Source organism: Mauremys reevesii, linkage group 1 (genome assembly GCF_016161935.1).
Source record: "Mauremys reevesii isolate NIE-2019 linkage group 1, ASM1616193v1, whole genome shotgun sequence".
Classification (NCBI taxonomy): Eukaryota; Metazoa; Chordata; order Testudines; family Geoemydidae; genus Mauremys; species Mauremys reevesii.
In genome coordinates, this window is record NC_052623.1 from 123,219,137 (window position 1) to 123,235,390 (window position 16,254).

At 44.3% G+C, this 16,254-nt stretch overlaps 1 protein-coding gene across 3 annotated transcripts in view; it reads left to right on the forward strand.

The window, feature by feature from the left end:
- Positions 1–664: 664 nt before the first annotated feature.
- CNGA3 (cyclic nucleotide gated channel subunit alpha 3) overlaps positions 665–16,254 on the forward strand; it is a 104,718-nt gene continuing 89,128 nt past the window's right edge. For all 3 annotated transcript variants that reach the window (XM_039520813.1, XM_039520814.1, XM_039520815.1), the window contains exon 1: positions 665–714. The gene's annotated coding sequence lies outside the window, so the exon portion shown is untranslated. The remainder of the gene's footprint in view (positions 715–16,254) is intronic.

Consider the following 16,254-nt stretch of genomic DNA (forward strand, 5'->3'; position numbering starts at 1 on the left):
CGAAGGGCTGTGTCCTGCAGAAGACGCCGTGGTCCTTCGAACGACACCGTTCCAGGAGCAGAAGTGACGGTGGGTGAGATAGCACCAGAAGAGGGCGCACTGGCTAGCAGAGCTAATCCTTGGGACAGCCAGCAGGAGGCACCACAGTGGTGAGTGAACCCCATCACTGGGGCCCTACCAAATTCATGGTCCAATTTGGTCAATTTCATGGTCATGGGATTTTTAAATAATAAATTTCATGATTTCAGCTATTTAAATCTGAAATTTCAGAGTGTTGTAATTTTAGGGGGTCTGTTGAGATGAGTTCCTGTCTGCATCCTGTAAAACTTGCCCATACCGGTATTGCCCTGGCCTCTTCTTTTGTCATTCAGTGTTGTACGCATTCTATACCAATATGCATTTCCTCACCTTTTGGGAGCGAAGCCAGACTTTAAGGCACCTGCTCCCCTACTTGGTGTAAACTTTGCTTGTGCCAATCAGAAACGAACACAAACAGGTTTTGGGCCCCGTCCCCTATGACACGTCTATGATGTCATAGTTGGTACTTTAGGCCTGCCTGCCATGTGCAGGCAGGGAGAGGAGAAAGAAAAACGAATCCTGTGTATCCTGTGTACACCCGTAACCGAGTCTAATCACCTCGAAGCCTCTCTCTCAGCTCACGTGTTTCAAACAGAGCTTCTACGTTTGCCGGTCGTTATGCGTTGGTTTGTATTTGTAAGTATCAGTTATTACTAAATGCTGCATCTTTGTTTATAAATATTGTTAGTAGATATTTTAGTCATTGTGTGTTTTAAGTTTCATTAACTCTATTAGCTAATCATACTCTGCTCCCTGACCCCTTGTAATTATCCCCAATAAAACTTTAAATTGATTAATTTTAGTGTGTGTGTGTGTGTCTGCAGTTTGCATCGTGACCCATACTCTCCTTGCATCCCTTACCAATATAGTCTGTTGCCACGTGCAGCCTGGTAAATAACAGGCCTGCATTTTCTTTTGCCCCTGCGAGTCCGTGGCAATCTACAGGGTCCTGACCCAAAAAGGAATTTGGGGTGGGGGGGGTGGGGGTTTGAAAAGTTATTGTGTGCGTGGGGGGTTGCGGTACTGCTACCCTTACTTCTGTGCTGCTGGTGGTGGCGCTGCCTTCAGAACTGGACAGCCAGAAAGCGGCGGCTGCTGGCCGGGATCCCAGTTCTGAAGGCAGAACCACTGCAACCAGCAGCGCAGAAGTAAGGATGGTATGGTATGGTATTGTCACCCTTACTTCTGTGCTGCTGCCTGCAGAGCTGGGCCCTCCATCAGCAGCCGCCATTCTCCAGCTGTCCAGCTCTGAAGGCAGCAGTGCAGAAGTAAGGATGACATGGTATAGTATTGCCACTCTTACTTCTGCGCTGCTGCTGGCAGGGCGCTGCCTTCAGAACTGTTCAAGAGGGAAGCTGTGACAACTGGCAAGCTAGTGGATGGACTTGTTTCCCCCCCTATTAGCTATTTATATTTCCAGGGACACGCTCATTTCCCTTTCTCATTTCCCATAGCTCATTTAGCATTTGGATAATGTCATTGTAATAAAGCATAGTGCTCCCATTTGTTGGTCACGGCTTATTTAATTAGCCGTTGATGTCAGTTCATCTCAGCTTGAATCTGTCATTTAGTGCAGCTGTGTATAGTAAAGGACTATTGAGAGGCCTCTGGATTGAGATTTTGTTTATAGGCTAATGTCTCAAAAATATTCTCACCCCTGTCATGGCTCTTTATGCACCTGAAAAAGAAATGTGTTAAACCAGTAGTCAGCTGTTTTGCCATAGAGAGTGGAAAAGGCAGATGTGCCATGGAACAAAGTGTAGATCAGTTGATATAGTAATGTGATTTTTATCCAGTCTCATTTCTGTCCAGATTCAGATAGCAAGAGACAAATGGCTTATTTATAACTTTTTCAGAAGGTTTCTGGAAACTGTGTGCACTGAGTAAAGAAAATAATATGATGTCTGTGAATAATACATCGTAAGGAATATAGATTTGACAGCATGTCTTCAATTTTTTCAAGATAACAACAAGCTTGCAGTGGCTTTCACTATTTTACCAACAAACTTTGTTCCTTAAACTGCACTATATGATCAGATGCCTTCAACTTTCCAGGGTACAGTTATTTCTCTCGCTTGACTGATATTTTCATAGCAACACACAGTGGAGCTTCAGATTCCTGACTCTTAGCTTACAATTTCACAAGAAGAATCAAAATGGCCATTTTGTGTATCTAGGTGGTGACCTGGTATGTATATTGGCATGGTTTTTGGAAATGCTGAGCTCCCGCAGGTTTGGTTCCAGTGACTTCAGTGGGAGCTACAGAAGCTCAGCACTTTTGAAAATAGGGCCATGTATGTCATATATTCTCGTCTTCGCCATGAACTCAGTCTGCATGTTGACAGTACCAACTTTATAGTGGCGCCATGGCACTGAGCCCATGCTCAAAAGCGGCCGCAGCCTGGCTCACTCCACTTGCATTGCACCCCGAGCTGCTAACACCTCTCGGCCATTCAGCCAGCCCAGGCTTTCACCCCCTGCCCCTGCCTGCCGGCTCCTCCATACCCTGCATCCCCTCCCTTCACCCAGGGGCAGAGAGGAGCCCTCAGCTGCTGCCGCTCCAATGACCGTCCACTTTGGGCCTGCTGGGGCCTGCTTCTCCCTGCTGCTCTGCAGAAGCGGCAGGCTGGGAAAGTCGGCGGCTCCCATGCGCCCCCCCCCGCCCCCACTCATGTTCTCAAGACCTTTAATCATTCTTGTTGCTCTTCTCTGGACCCTCTCCAATTTCTCCACATCTTTCTTGAAATGCGGTGCCCAGAACTGGACACAATACTCCAGTTGAGGCCTAACCAGCACAGAGTAGAGCGGAAGAATGACTTCTCGTGTCTTGCTCACACACACCTGTTAATGCATCCCAGAATCACGTTTGCTTTTTTTGCAGCAGCATCACACTATTGACTCATATTTAGCTTGTGGTCCACTATAACCCCTAGATCCCTTTCTGTCGTACTCCTTCCTAGACAGTCTCTTCCCATTCTGTATGTGTGAAACTGATTGTTCCTTCCTAAGTGGAGCAATTTTGCATTTGTCTTTATTAAACTTCATCCGGTTTACATCAGACCATTTCTCCAATTTGTCCAGATCATTTTGAATTATGATCCTGTCCTCCAAAGCAGTTGCAATCCCTCCCAGTTTGGTATCATCTGCAAACTTAATAAGCGTACTTTCTATGCCAACGTCTAAGTCATTGATGACTTAGCATAGTGGAGTCCCGTTTTTGGTTGGCCATTAGGCACTATTTTAATAAAAGTAACTAATAATATAAAAAAATCAATATATTTTATTTTATTCTTCTCTATATTCCTTATGACTTTATATTTTGCCTCACTAAGAAGCTTCTGTATCCAACTCCAAATAATATATCTATGGTGTGTCTCACTATGAAGTATTTTGTGATACTTTTGAAGAATGGTGTTGTAGCTCAAAATACATTTCTCTGTATACAAATTTATTTGTGGAAACCCTCCTATAGAGGATAACATGCTTTATGGAGAAAGTAAACTATAAGCTACTGGGAAAAGGAAGGTTTTTACAGGGAGATTTACAGAGATGGAGTGTTTACAGGTCTCATCCACTTCCTACTGAAATAAATTGGAGTCTTCCATTGGCTTTACTGCGACATGCAATAGGCCCTCTGTAGGTTGTGGAGGGAGAAGAAATTTATATCTTCACAATCACTCAGTGCCACTGATGGGTATGCATGAAGGATTTGAATAAAGTTATTAAAATGTATTCTAAAAATCTAGAAAATATACCAAAGTGTGTGATGATGTTTCCATGGCAATTCAAATAAGTAACCATTTTTTAAAAGCGGGTGCTTGCTGCCTGGTGACTGAGGTCTGTTTGCATGTAAATGTGTGCAGAAGTGCGCACAACAAGTAATTGCCTGCGGAACTGAGTGCCGTTACCTGTGTGGGGGGAGGGATTTGCACATTTGATTTGCACTATGAATGTTCCACGCCTTGGAGCAGTTGGTGTTTTCTTTTCTTTTCCCTCTTTCTTCCACTTATTACTCTGTATCTCTTTTTCTTGTCGAGCTTAGAGCTCTTCCTTCTTATGCACCTAAATTTCCTCCTTCAAATGTCTCCTTAAAACAGCTTTCTTTCAGCTGGTATTCCACCACTCCAGCACCTGGCTGGTATGACTGTTTTAAAACCCACTTTCTCTGCTCAAGAAAAAGCAAAACAATATATGCAATCTATTTTGAGCTGGAAAATAGTATTCTGACTGTTTTGGTTCACCCTTTTTCCTCACCATCAATTCATTGTGTTAATGGTCTAATTTATACTGTGAGCAGAGACAGTAGAGACCTTGGTATTTTATATAGCTATAAAACACCAGTGCTTCATAAATAATCATTTATCCTTAAGATCACACTCCTATTAATAGCAAACCTATTAAGATGCATATGTGGGAAATGATAATACATTAAGAGAAAGTTATAGGTTAATACATTAAGGGAATTGTGACTAGACCTCTGAGGGTGCTGAAAGCAGTGAAGACTCCCCTTTACACTGGAGTTTTGCACTATCACTTCCCTGGAGTCAATTGGCCCACCTGATTCTTGCAGAACATGTTGCATGATATGAGTTATAAGGTTTTTTGCTTATGATTTTATCTATTCTTCAAATATTTCTAATAGGTATAAAATAAATGTTTGTTTAACTAAATAATATGTATTCTCCCCCAGTCACTCCTCTACTCACTGCATTTCATCAACTTCATCGAGATCAGAATCTTGGCTGTCTCCTAAACACTTCAACTCACAGGTTACCAAAGCATCTTCATTGCTCTTGCTCTGTCACTACAGATCAACAGAGCCAGCCAGCACCTGCGAGCATCAACAACAATAACTTTATTGCAGCCTGCCAGAGAGAGGCCACGTTATGGGTCCTGGCAGCTTGCTCGGATCAATCTTGGTCTTTTCAGGGACTCGTTGTTGAACTGCTGGACTGAGTATGGACACCACCAGGGGTGCGCTCCAGGCAGAAAACCAGAAATTGAGGGACCAAATATGACAGCTGCAGATGGGAAATCATTCCTTGCAGGAGCAAGCTACAGCACTCTGAGCAGCTGCGAGTGACCACTCAGCTTCTCTTATCATATTGGCTCAAGTGGCTGGCTCCAGAGTTCCTTTGCCAGAGAGATATGTTGGTACCTTCAGTAAGTTTCATGGGTTCGTTACTCAATGCAGACTCCTATTTATGCTCCAGCCCCAGGAGTATATCAGAGACTAAGTTAAGGTGGGGCTAGTACTGAGCCTGCTTAATGGGGAGGCCCTGGCATGGGCCTCTCCCTTTTTAGAACAGAATCAGTTCTGACCAACTGGGACTCATGCTTATGTAACTCTTCTGCCAGGTGGAGCTGGCAGCAACCAGTGCTGGGTTCAATATCTGGGGGTTCCTTTTCAACAATACAACACAGAACTGGCTCAACCCTGTAAACGGGTCGACTCACCCCTGCGGCGCCTCCTACTGGTTGCTCTCCGAAGTTAGCTCAGTCCAGCCCTGGAGCACCCTCTGCAGGCTGGTGATCCACCTGTTCTTAGGCCCCCCCGTAGCCCTCCCTGGACCCGGTGCCCTTTTACATGGGGTGCTGCCCCCTAGCAGTAACCCCTTTCTCTCTGGGTCTCCCCTTCTGTCTCAGGGAACCCCCACCCTCTATCCCTACCTTGCCTCAGTATTTGGCTACTGCCAGTCATTGTCTAGCCCCACCCTCTGGGGCAGACTGCAGTATCAGCCTACTCATCACAGGCAAAGTTGGGTTTGGACCTGCTGCCTTGGCCTACCCCTAGGTTGCCCTCTGCAACCCGCAGTACCTGTTGGCCCACTGCTAGGCCGCAGCCTGGGGCTTTCTAGGCTGGAGCTCCCCAGCTCCTCAGCCTTCCCCAGCCCTGCTGCACTCAGGTATCCAGTCTCAAGCTCCTAAGCAGCCAGGCCCATCTCTCTCTATAGCCAGAGAGATACTGTCTGGGCTCCTGGCTCATAGCCTTTTATAGGGGCCAGCTGTGGCCTGATTGGGGTGTGGCCCTGTTGGTGTCACTAGGCCTAAGTAAACCAAAGTTGTGACTACAGGCCTGAGTGAACCAGAGGTCTTCCATGCTGTGAACTTTAACCAGCCTAAGATGCTAACAGACAGCAAGCAAAATGTGTAACTGTCAGCTGTTTCAGCTTGCAGATGCAGGAGTTTGAAATAGCAGAAGCGGCGGGGAGGAGGGGGAGAGGGGTGAGAAAAATCTGTATGCGTTTGTGCTGTGAAGGCCAGAGATAAACATGCGGATGAGAACTTTTCTAACACGCTGAAATGTAATGCCTAATGTAACTGCTGTTGGGAAGGGAGGGGTGAGGGGGAAAACCGAACAAAAGGCTTACACAAACAAGGGGGGTATAAATGCTGGGATCCCGCCTGCGCGCGGGTGTGCAGGATTTGAGAATGGTTTTTCTCCCTGGCACCTTATTTGGGCTCAAATAAACCTGGTTATGCTTCTCCACCCTGGTGTGTCAATTAGTGCTACGCACACCGGGCAACGAACCCCCGCTGTTGCTCCGCCTCAGGCTCTTTGAGCCGGCAACAGCCCAGCTGCAGCTACCTCCCCAATCAGCCCAGCTTGAGAGTAGCAGCTCTCAAGCCCTGCCAAGCTGCTTTCAAACCCCTTAAAACCCCGGAGCAGGGACTCCACCCTGCTACAAGCCCCCACCCAATAACCTGTGAAAATTACACACCACCCCGAGCACCTTTGAGAGGCAATACTTCCCCTCTCACAAGCACAGAGTCTGAGTGTAGAAAAGAAACTTTTAATGAAAGGAGGGAAGTCACCAACATTAATTAGGGAAAATGCCACAAGCAGGATTCATAATCATAAAACTGTGAGCAGAACACCCACCCCAGCGTGTGTGGGGCAGAGTCATCTGCCTCATGTTCTTGAGAACCAGCAGTTCCTTTTCTGTGCCCCTCTCTGCTCCCTCACCATGCCCCACTCTCAGTGCTTGCCCTACGTCCGTGAAGACCCAGGGTTCAGAGGTGCATCTGTGTGAGTTCGCCTCTGACCTGGGGAAGAAAGCACCTTGCTTGCTCCGCCATCTGAGCACTTGCTCCGGCGGGCCACCCCGCCAGCCAGGGTTTTTCTCTGCAGGCTTTTCTTCTCTGACCTTTGCAATGGAGAAATATCCAATTTTTCTTCTGGTCCACTCCAAAGATGTTTAAACAATTCTTCCAATGTATTTGCTTAAAAAGCACGGCTTCAAAGTAAATAGTGGATTTATTACACTTATTTCCATTCATGTCTCCTGAGCTAACCCCTTAGAAAGCACTAGTTTTTAATTAAGAATTCAGCAGCACTGGAAGTACAATCACACACTGTCTGCACTGGAGGTTAATGATACTATCTTGCCTTAAGAAGTCGGGGGTTTACACTGTGTATTTCTAAGGTATTTTGATTAAGACACAGTCTATAAAATACTCTCCTCTCCAAAATGGGATGCAGAGAATACAGGGCTGTTGATTAATCGCAGTCAACTCACATGACTAACTAAAAAAAATTAATTGTGATTAATCACAGTTTTAATCACACTGTTAAACAATAGAATACTAATTGAAATTTATTATATATTTTTGGATTTTTTTCTACATTTTCAAATCCTATTGATTTCAGTTACAACACAGAATACAAAGTGTACAGTGCTCACTTTATATTATTTTTATTACAAATATTTGCACTGTAAAATGATAAAAAATAGTATTTTTCAATTCATCTCATACAAGTACTGTAGTGCAATCTCTTTATCCTGAAAGTCAAACTTACAAATGTAGATTTTTTTTGTTACATAACTGCACTCCAAAACAAAATAATGTAAAATTTTAGAGCCTACAAGTCCACTCAGTCCTACTTCTTATTCAGCCAATCGCTAAGACAAACAAGTTTGTTTACATTTACAGGAGATAATGCCGGCTTCTTATTTACATTGTCACCTGAAATTGAGAACAGGTGTTCACCTGGCACTTTTGCAGCTGGCATTGCAAGGTATTTACGTGCCAGATATGCTAAACATTCGTATGCCCCTTCATGCTTCAGCCACCATTCCAGAGGATATGCTTCCATGCTGATGACACTCATTAAAAAAAAATACATTAATTAAACTTTGACCGAACTCCTTGGGGGAGAATTGTATGTCTCCTGCTCTGTTTTACCCACATTCTGCTATGTATTTCATATTATAGCAATCTTGGATGATGACCTAGCACGTGTTGTTCATTTTAAGAATACTTTCACTGCAGATTTAACAAAACGTAAAGGTACCAATGTGAGATTTCTAAAGATAGCTACAGCACTCGACCCAAGGTTTAAGAATCTGAAGTGCCTTCCAAAATCTGAGCGGGACGAGGTGTGGAGCATGCTTTCAAAGTCTTAAAAGAGCAACACTCTGATACAGAAACTACAGAACCTGAACCACCAAAAAAGAAAATCAACTTTCTGCTGGGGGCATCTGACTCAGATGATGAAAACGAACATGCATCGGTCTGCACTGCTTTCGATAGTTATCAAGCAGAACCCCTCATTAGCCTGGATGCATGTCCTCTGGAATGATTGAAACATGAAGAGACATATGAATCTTTACCGCATCTGGCATGTAAGTATCTTGCAACATCAGCTATGATAGTGCCATGAGACTGCCTGTTCTCACTTTCAGGTGACATTGTAAACAAGAAGCAGGCAGCATTATCTCCTGTAAATGTAAACAAACTTGTTTGTCTTAGTGACTGGCTGAACAAGAAGTAGGACTGAGTGGACTTGTAGGCTCTAAAGTTTTACATTGTTCTATTTTTGAATGCAGTTATTTTTTGTACATAATTCTACATTTGTAAGTTCAACTTTCATGATAAAGAGATTGAACTACAGTACTTGTATGAGGTGAATTGAAAAATACTATTTTTTGTTTTTTACAGCACAAATATTTGTAATAAAAATAAATATAACATGAGCACTGCACACTTTGTATTCTGTGTTGTAATTGAAATCAATATATTTGAAAATGTAGAAAACATCCAAAAATATTTAAATAAATGGTATTCTATTATTGTTTAACAGTGCGATTAGTCGCGATTATTTTTTTAATCACTTGACAGCCATAGGTGTATTTTTTTCATGATTCTCATTAACATTTATTAAATACACTACATTTTACTATTTATCTTGGTCTGTAGCTTCAGGACTTTTGTGTGGCTTGCCCCATTGGGAATTTCACAAATCATTGATGTAACTACGTTGATCTTGGGAGAAATCTCTTACCACAAAACAATTTAATTAAATTTCTCTGATAAAACCTTGTACAGGTGTGACAAAAATCAAGATGTCCAATTCTGATCTCAGTAAATCTAGAGTATTGTATACCTTTGGTTTCAGTGGAATTGCTTCATATATTAATCAGCATATATGAAATCTGAATATGACCTAATGCCATCTGTGTGTGTGTGTGTGTGTGTGTGTGACAGATTGCCTGCCTGTATGTGCATGTGATAGGTGCAGAGTTTCCCTGTGAAAGATGCTTGTTTGAAAGGAGTTAGACTCTATTACAGACCCCAATCTTTAGAAATAGCTAAGTTATAGTTTAAGGGCCAAATTTTCAAAATGTGGTTTCTCTTTGTGTATTCACCGCATTGAACCTGCAATCACGTCAGCCTGCAGTAGGTGGAATTTATGGGCCAGATTTGCTGGAGCTACTCAGAAAATGGATTGGAGGGAGGGGGATTCTGTGGAAAACGTTGATGAAAATGAAAAAAAAATCTTTTCATCTAAATTTTGCATGATTTTTTTTTTTATTTTTTTCAGTAAAAATTCAAAACCAAAAAATTTCAGCTCAGAAATGCTACTGTGCTTCCTCAAGGGAGTTGTAGTTCAGATACCTCTTGCTCCCATGCTCTTTTGTAGGTGGGGCTCCCTGATCGGATTACATCTCCCATGATGCACCTTCACCTCCCTTCTTGAAGAGGGGAGGTGAAGGTGCATCATGGGAGTCCCCAGACATAGTACGTCATAAGAGATGTAATCCAGCTGGGAAGCTTGGTCCATAGAGGAGAATGGGGATATGAAACCACCAAACTATAACTCCCATCATGCACACTGCAGTACCATATCCTAAACAATATTTTGTTTTCAGCCAAAATATTTTGGTTTTCAGGCATTCAGTTTTTCTACAAAAAGAGATGGAATTGAAACAGACACCTTTCACAGAAAAATTATTTAACTGAAAATCCATTTCCCCCCCCCCCCACCCATGGAAAATTTTCACCAGCTCTACTCAGAACCTAGCAGTTCCCATTGCTATCAAAGAGAGAAAAGTCTTCATGGGAACTAGGGGGTGCTGGCCATATTTGAAAATTTGGCCACTACATTTAGGTGCTTAAATGGGAGCTGAGCTCTTTTTTTGAAAAGTGGGCCCCATTTTTGGGTACTAAACATTTTTAAAAATCTGGCCCAACATATGCAATCCTATGGCATACAAAAAGTGTCTACAGATGAGTTTTGCACACATATTTTGTCATAAATAGTTGAGTGATCCTGTGTAAAATAACTGCACATGCAAACACTTGCATATGCAAAGTTGTGTACCAACCAAAGGCTGAAGCTCCTTTGAAAACTTGGTCCAGGGAGAAACTACAATTTTCTACTGGATGTAGTCCTAATGCATGAGAAATATAAAGCAAAATGTTACCCTGCTGGAGTCTTAGAACTGGAAGTGTAATCAATGCATTTGCGAGATCATAGTTCATAAAGGGCTGCTCATAGATCTTTGTTGGCACTTTAGACAGAAGCTAGTTTTTAAGAATGGATTTATTGTAGAGTTATGGAAAGTGATAGATGATCTTCCCTGTTTTTGTCTTAAGGGTCCACATTGTTGTTCCTTTCTGGGTCTGTAGTTTGACCCCTCAGATCACCTCTCATGGGATAATTCTACCTATTGCGACCCCTGAAGGATTTTCTATCAATTTAGTTAAACTTTTTTGTTTCATTATTTCTCATAAAGTCTAGAAACTGTCTACATGATTTATACTGTTTTATTGTTCTGGCCAATTTAATCTGCATGTTTTAAGTTCTGAACTGGGATTCACACAGCACTGAACATGCACAACAGGATATGTTTTCATTTGTCACCTTCTTTCTACTGATCTGTGATAAGAAGGCAAGTGTTAATATGGTGCCCGGTTAGTAAGATGTTTCTCAATCTCTCTTGTGTAATTCCCTGCTGACCATCAGGATGTTACTCATTGTGTACTCTGCTGTTTCTCTCTGGTAAGAAAAGAGAATCTGAGAAAGAAGCTGTCACATTAACCTACCTGCCTGGATTTGTCATTCTGGATCGGACCTTTGATACTTAAGTCAGAGATACTGCCTCTGACATTGGGCACTAATCATCTACTGATGCTTCAAAGGAAGGGGGAAAAAAATAAGATTACACCAGGCTACTTTGTAGAACTATAAAGGCATGAAAGAAAAATGCTTACCAGTAACCGGGCATTCAGTTTGCAGAACTGTGATTTCAAATGCGTATTCTTTCCTTCATGCAAAAGTGGCAGCTCCATGAAAGAGGGATCTGCAGGAAACTTTGACCCAGTCCCTGAAGATATATATATAGGGTCTTTCCCTCCATACTCCATTCAGTTCCCTATTCCCAGCAAATGGCAAACTGCCACCTTGTTTGCTAAGCTCTAACTGGCTGACTATCTGTGACTGAACTCCAATTAGCTACATGGCTGACCCTTCTAATGTGAGTCACATAGCACAGAAAGTGATGTGATGTTGCTCTGAGCAGTTTAACTAAACCTGTTCTTTATGTGGACACTGGGCCACCTACAATATGCTGCCATCTGGATAATGTGACTGGATTGTCTCTGGGTGCATCAGGGTACAACTCACTCAGCTGCAGCTCTCCATTTTTAGGTCATCGTTTCTTGCAAAGTCTGAGGTAGCAGTGTGTTGGTCCTCCAGCCAAGACAATCTTCAGTCCTACCCCTTTCAGAACCTGAACCACCAAAAAAGAAAATCAACTTTCTGCTGGTGGCATCTGACTCAGATAATGAAAATGAACATGCGTCAGTCCACATTGCTTTGTACTGTTATTCAGTAGAACCCATTATCAGTATGGATGCATGTCCTCTGGAATGGTGGTTGAAGCATGAAGGGACATATGAATTTTTAGCTCACCTGGCACGTAAATATCTTGTGACACTGGCTACAATGGTGCTATGTGAATGCCTGTTCTCACTCTAAGGTGACCTTGTAAACAAGAAGCAGGCAACATTATCTCCTGCAAATGTAAACAAACTTGTTTGTCTGAGCGATTGGCTGAACAAGAAGTAGGACTGAGTGGACTTGCAGGCTCAAAAAATTTTACGTTTTATTTTTGAATGCAGGTTTTTTGGTACATAATTCTACATTTGTAAGTTTAATTTTCATGATAAAGAGATTGCACTACCGTACTTGTATTAAGTGAATTGAAAAATACTATTTCTTTTGTTTTTTTACAGTGCAAATACTTGTAATCAAAAATAAATATAAAGAATTCTGAGTTGTAATTGAAATCAATATATTTGAAAATGTAGAAAACATTCAAAAATATTTAAATAAATGGTATTCTATTATTGTTTAACAGTGTGATTAATCATGCGATTAATCACAATTAATTTTTTTAATCACTTGTCATCCCATCCAAAACATTCACAAACTTTGGCAACATTTTCTATGGTCCTGTGATGAAGTTTGTGTTCATGATTAAACATGACTCCAGATGAATGTGAGCTGTTTCAAGTTTTGTAGTGTCTAAGATGAGTAAATACTATCAGATTCCCACTTGTCAAGCTCAGCGTCTCCCCAGACTAGATTGTTACCATATGCTCTATTTAGAGTTACTCCTGAGGAACACTTTGAAATTTCAGCTGATGCAGAAGGAGTTTGCCTGAGTACTTCTCACAAGCGGCCTTATACCTGTGCTCCAGAGAGTGCATGGCCTCTTGGTGCAATTGCAAGTGGTGATTTTGATCTATAAAGCCCATTATGGTTTGGGTCCCTGTGTATTTTAGAGACTGCCTCTATCCCTGTGTTCTTGCCCAGCAGTTGAGATTAACTAGGTCACTTGAGCAGTTCCCATATGTGTTTGGTGGGCTGTAGCAGAAGGATGTTCTCATTGGTGGCCTGCGGCTCCTGAACTTATGACCCGCCAGGAGGCAATAAAGCAGAAGTCTGGTGTTAAGTTTCATTGTTTACCAAGGCTTTTGCAAATGTTATGGCGTGAGTTCAGGCTACTTCAGGGGTGAAAGTAATTTACAGGATTTATGGGTACTGCCAGAGTCCTGAGGGAGTGTGGCCTCATCCGGAAGAGGCGTGGCCTCTCAAGATTTAAAGGCCCTGGGGCACCAGCTGTGGCTGGGAGACCCAGGGCCTTTAAATCAAGCAGGGGCTCCCAGCTGAAGAGGTGGCTGGTAGCCCCCCCGGGGTCAGGGGCAAAATAAAGGGCCCGGGGCTCCGGGGGGAACCCTGAGTTTTGCAGGGCTGGGGCAGGGATTTAAAGGGCCCAGAGCTCTTGCCACTGAAGGGAGCCCCGAGCCCTTTAAATCCTGGCCCCAGCCCGGCTGCCGGAGCTGCTGCCGGGATTCAAAGGGCTCTGGGCTGCCTGCAGCGGGGGGGAGCTCTGAGCCCTTTGAATCCCGGCCGCGGCTGGGATTCAAAAGGCTCTGGGCTGCCCGCAGCCGCAGGAGCTCTGAGCCCTTTAAATCCCGGCCCCAGCCCGGCCGCCGGGGGCAGCCCAGAGCCCTTTCAATCCCTGCCGTGGAAGTTGATGCGGTCCAGCACGGCGTACTGGCTCTTGCTGGTACGCTGTACCAGACCGGACCGGCTTACTTTCACCTCTGGGCTACTTATGCTGTGTTGCCTAAAATGATTGTTTTCTGTATACTGAAGCTTCAATTTTTCAGATCTCTGCCTCTCTGCAGAGATAGCAGCTATTTGTTCTCTGAAGCCTACTGAAGAGGTGATGCATGCTGTGCCGTCTCGGGGGCATTCTTTTTATTCTTTCTTGTTTTCCTTAGTCTAAAATAAGTGTGTTTAGATAGATGTGACATTTGGGGCTTCACCCAGGCCAGTAAGGGCTTTAGTCAACGTCTGCCTTGTGACCCTGAGTGTCTTGTGACTATGCAGCTTTGGTTCAGAGCTCTGACCTCAATAGCCTGCCAGCAGCCAACAAGCCTCACCTTGGCTGGCTTTGCTCAACTTGGATACTCCTTCCAGGCTGATCCTAGTACCCTTCCAGCCCTGAAACTGTCCCACCGTAATCCTCCTGCAGGGTCCAGTCCTTCTCACTGGATCCTCGCAGAAAAGGTATTAGGTTTGCTGCCTCGACAGAGACTGAATAGCATTCCAACCTGCTTACTAGAAGCACACACTTTACTGAACTTACCTAGCTCTGATGATTTATGATGAAAGCAAAACAAGTCCATTAACAAAAGAGCATGGATTAAGTGATACCAAGCTTAAAAAACACCCCCACAAGCAGAGATGGTTACAACAGGGCCACCCGGGGGGGAGGGGCAAATGGGGCAATTTGCTCCAGGCCCCGCAGTGGCCCCCACAAGAATATAATATTCTATAGCATTGCAACTTTTTTTATGGAAGGGGCCCCTGAAATTGCTTTGCCCCAGGCCTCCTGAATCCTCTGGGCGGCCCTGGGTTAAAACCAAATAAAGGTGAAAACATGCATATAAAAGCCTAAAACTTAATCTAGCAAGATAGTCTTTGTTCAAGATGGCTTTTCTCTTACTCAGAGTCTTTTTTTCAGCTTTTTACTGGCCGCTCAGGCCGGGACCCACCACAGAGATCAGATTGCTTGATTTATGTGTTTCCTTAAAGCAGTGGTCCCCAACGTTTTTGACTGGCGGGTGCCTGCCGAAGGACCGCTGCGGCGATGGAGCACCCGCCGAAATTCGACGTCATCGAGAGGCGTCCCCACCGAAATTCGGGAGCAACGCCTTTCGATGACATCACTTGTCGGCGACAAGCGTCGTCATCGAGAGGCGTCCCCGCCGAAATGCCACAGCGGCATTTCAGCGGGTGCTCTCCCAGGGGGCAGGACATGGGCGCATTAAGATGCCCCCGCGGGTGCCATGGAGCCCGCAGGCACCGCGTTGGGGACCCCTGCCTTAAAGTGAAAATTCAAGATGGAATCTCTGTCCCTTATATTCCTAAAGGAATTGTCTTTGTCCTAAAACTCAGGAAGGCCTCGTGGGGATTCAGTCTCCTCTGTCTCTCTGGGGTGGAGGAACCACGTTAATTCTCTGTCTCTCAGGGCTTGGCTACACTTGCGAGTTAGAGCGCATTAAAGCAGCCCTGGGTGCCCTAGCTCACTACCTGACCACCCTGACAAGGCACGTAGAGCGTTCTGACTCCACGGCTACAGCGCTACTGGTGCTCCACCTCGGCGAGAAGATTAACGCTTGGTGCGCATTGACTGAAACGCCCAGGTGTCAGTGTGAACGAGATGTTGCATTACTGCGCTCTGATCAGCCTCTGGAAACATCCCATAATCCCCTTAAGTCAAGTGGCCGCTCTTGTCATTGTTTTGGAATCATTGCAGGCATGCCAATATGCCCTTTGAAAGCTCCGTTTCTGACAGCTGGCATGCTTATCTGCTCTGAGACAAAGCAACCATTACTGTGGAATGCTCTGTGTGTGGCGGAAGGGCGGGGTCTGTTGCTGTCTGAACTTACAACACAGCATGCTGACCTGCTCTCAGCTCCCCAAAAACCCACTCTCTCTCCCCCCACATACACACAACACACTCCGTCACACTCCACCCCACCCCCCTCATTTGAAAAGCATGTTGCAGCCACTTGCATGCTGGGATAGCTACCACAATGCACTGCTTTCTGTGGCCATTGCAAGAGCTGCTAATGTGGCCATGCCAGTGCGGTTGAAGCTGTCAGTGTGGACAGACTGCAACGCTTTCCCTACTGCGCTCTACGAAGGCTGGTTTAACTCAAAGTGCGCTATATCTGCAAGTGTAGCCATGCCCTCAAGTTCAGTCTCAGGATAACTCCCACTGGTTTAGCTTGAGGGCTTTGTTTACTGCTAATGTGTAAATTGAGGTAAACCCACATTCCTTTGTCTAGGACAAACCTGTTGGTCACCTT